Source organism: Aptenodytes patagonicus, chromosome 2 (assembly GCF_965638725.1).
Source record: "Aptenodytes patagonicus chromosome 2, bAptPat1.pri.cur, whole genome shotgun sequence".
Lineage (NCBI taxonomy): Eukaryota > Metazoa > Chordata > Aves > Sphenisciformes > Spheniscidae > Aptenodytes > Aptenodytes patagonicus.
Window position 1 is genome coordinate 39647913 of NC_134950.1, and position 3664 is coordinate 39651576.

Genomic DNA, 3664 nt, shown 5'->3' on the forward strand with positions numbered 1-3664 from the left:
AGAATAGGGACCAAGAAGGTTGTGGCATCTATTTATTGTGAAGCGGCCATCAATACCAGTTTCCAGTCCAGAGCAGGATTTAAGCTTGCACCAGAGTCCAGAACACCTGGGCTTTTTGCTAAACCAGATCTTTCTTGTTCTAATTCTGTAAGAATTTTATAATTTGAACAAAAGTGGCAAAACTAAAAATCTCATTATACACGGCTTCTGTACAAAGGAGGAAAAAAAGATTAATTCTACTGTAACTTTTAATGAAATAACTCTCTCCATATCTTTGTGATTCTTAATATCTTTCTGAAGTTCATTGCTAACTTCCCCTGCTGGCCTGTGTGCTTCAGTATCTTAAATACTAGCATTATAAATTATGTCATTGCCAAAAAAGCATTACGGTTTTATAATCCTGCTTGAAGGACCTGATATGTTGACAGTAACGAAGAAAGCTTCTTGAAGAATGCAAGAACTTGCTAATCAGATTGTTAATTGAGTACACGAGCTTCACATAATACAAAGGCAAACTGTGAAGGTGACAATGATAGCTAGACTTCATCTGTTGAGTTGGAATTAACGATGAACAAAATCAAGATCCCTTTGTGGTTGATTCTTGTCCAGCTGCAGCCAACTATAAAAGACCCATCAAAGAAACCAACTCATTAGTTGGTAATTCTGTACAACTTCAAAAAGAAGTTCTTAACCCCTCATCAGTCTTTCTCTGACAACTCCTTAAAAGCTGTGTTAAAACAGAACAAAAAAATATTATTTTGCTTCATCAACTCAAAGAAATGGCCTGCAGGAACATAGTATAAACTGAAGCTTTTAAAAACAGATCTATCCATAGGTAGAACAGTCAAAGCGCAAATATGTTGTGACATGCAAAATCTCCCCCAGTCACCCATGTCACACAGTGTCAATAGCCTGTCTGCTTCACAGAAAAACTACCCCCAGATTTAAATAATTTTAATATTGTAACAAAACCTGACAAAAACCAGTGAATTCAGAAATAAGGCTGCCACTGTGTCCTTATTGCACTGTCATTTTTTCTGTAACTCTCCCCACTGGGGGAAGTTGCCAAACCAAGGGTGAATTAAGGATTATGTCTGTATAAAGTTGGAAAATAATGTGTTTTCAGGGCAAGACTTCATAGGATATCAACAGTACATTCTGTTGTTTCATTGCCACTGTAACTCTTCATTTATCTCAGTGGGACTGCTATGATAAAGGATTGCAGGCCTGGACATTTAGTTTATATTTTTAAGGTTTGATTTTATAAGATGGTATGCAACCCTGAAAAGGTATTTTATTAAACTGGCAAAAATGACTATTAAAGCTCTTACAACTTCTATCTTGTAGGATTTTAAACAATCTAAAAAATGATTAGGTATGTGAATGAAAGATTAGCTTCCTAGGAAACCTTATTTTGGATAGTCTCATATGAATGATGTGTGATTATATAGATATATTAACTGAGGTTTGTTAATGGAATGTCTATTAATTCTGTTTTAAGACTGTATGTTAAGTTTTGTGTGCTGCATTAGGGCACATAACATCTTAGAAGAAAGTAGTAGTTGCAGAAAATTAAATAATGATGGAGAAATATCCCAAAGATGTTACTTTGATCAGCAGTAAACTATGTATTGAATAGTAGACAGCAATTCTAAAATACTTTTTTTCACTTTATTTATCTCCTTTTCCACTGTTAGAATTTGTCTTCCAAATAGGTATTTTGCTGTAGGCACTATGTACATGTTTTTTTTGTTTGTTTTTTTTTTTTTAATTCAGGTAGGAAGTTGAATGTTTAGAGGGTTTGTTTGCTGTTTTTTGAGAGACAGACTGATGTAACTGAACATGACCACTCCTGCAAAGTGTCTCACTTGTACTCTTCTGGGATGACTCCAATACTGTTTAGAAGAGACCTGACAAAAGATGAAAGCAAGAAATTCAGTATACTGCTAACGGCTTTAGGTCAGCATTCAGAGGCCAACTCACGTTTGACTTCTGACTGTTGAAACACAGTTTCCTCAGTGACCAATGCATGTGGTCTAATATTGTCCTCTGTGGAAAGCGGGAAGATGTGAAATTTCACTGTGCTTTTGTTGAATCCAAGGTAGGATGAGACCTTTCCTTCCTCCCTGTTTGTTAGCTGCTAAGACATGGCTGGGTCTCTGCATGAGGGGGTGTGCGAGTCCTGTTGCAGAGCCAGCACTGCTGGTACCCCCTGCATAGAAAGAGGGTGCTCTGAAAACAGAGCAATTGTTCAAGGAAAAAAAAACAGTTTTGTGTGACACTTTTATCATAGAATCATAGAATAGTTTGGGTTGGAAGGGACCTCTAAAGGTCATCTAGTCCAACCCCCCTGCCGTGGGCAGGGACATCTTCAACTAAATCAGCTTGCTCAGAGCCCTGTCCAATCTGACCTGGAATGTTTCCAGGGATGGGGCATCCACCACCTCTCTGGGAAACCTGTGCCAGTGTTTCGCCACCCTCAGAGTAAAAAATTTCTTCCTTATATCTAGTCTAAATCTACCCCCCTTTAGTTTAAAGCCATTCCCCCTTGTCCTGTCACAACAGGGCCTGCCAAAAAGTTTGCCGCCATCTTTTTTATAAGCCCCCTTGAAGTACTGATAGGCTGCAATAAGGTCTCCCCGAAGCCTTCTCTTCTCCAGGCTGAACAACCCCAACTCTCTCAGCCTTTCTTCATAGGGGAGGTGTTCCATTCCCCTTATCGTTTTCGTGGCCCCCTTCTGGACCTGCTCCAACAGGTCCGTGTCTTTCTTATGGTGAGGGCTCCAGAGCTGGACACAGTACTCCAGGTGGGGTCTCACCAGAGCAGAGTGGAAGGGCAGAATCACGTCCCTCGACCTGCTGGCCACGCTTCTTTTGATGCAGCCCAGGGTACAGTTGGCCTCCTGGTCTGTGAGTGCACATTGCTGGCTCATGTCCAGCTTTTCATCCACCAGTGCCCCCAAGCCCTTCTTGGCAGGGCTGCTCTCAATCCCTTCATCCCCCAGCCTGTATTGATACTGGGGGTTGCCCTGACCCAGGTGCAGGACCTTGCACTTGACCTTGTTAAACCTCATGAGGTTCACACGGGCCCACTTCTCGAGCTTGTCCAGGTCCCTCTGGATGGCATCCCGTCCCTCTGGCGTGTCGACCGCACCACTCAGCTTAGTGTCATCTGCAAACTTGCTGAGGGTGCACTTGATCCCACTATGTCATTGTTACAGCACCCGGTATTCCCTGTCAGTCTCCCATCCAAGTACTAACCGGGCCTGACCCTGCCTAGCTTCCGAGATCAGATGAGATCAGGCATTCTCAGGGTGGTATGGCCGTAGGCCGTTTTAATTCTGCTTTTATCCTGCTTTTTAATCCTGCTTTTCATGAACCTTGTACAGGCCATCACTGCTTCTAAAACGTGGCTTCACTGCTCATGGATCTGTATTTGATGAAGGAAGACTCTTTTGTCTTCCAGTCCAGGGCAGAAATCTGACTCTGAGTTTAAAAATTCAGAAACACTTTTGGTTAAAATCTCTAGCTGCAGCAGTTGGAAAGGTCTTTGTAAGAGAATGATGTTAATGCTTATTCTGTGACTTATTATGGCTTATGTGAATGTGTCTGCTGAACAGAGTGGACCAGTGGACTTCTCTTTGTTGGCATGCCTGAAACTTTT

At 41.6% G+C, this 3664-nt stretch overlaps 1 pseudogene; it reads right to left on the reverse strand.

The window, feature by feature from the left end:
* Positions 1–3212: 3212 nt before the first annotated feature.
* Positions 3213–3331, reverse strand: LOC143157556 (5S ribosomal RNA; annotated as a pseudogene).
* Positions 3332–3664: the final 333 nt, after the last annotated feature.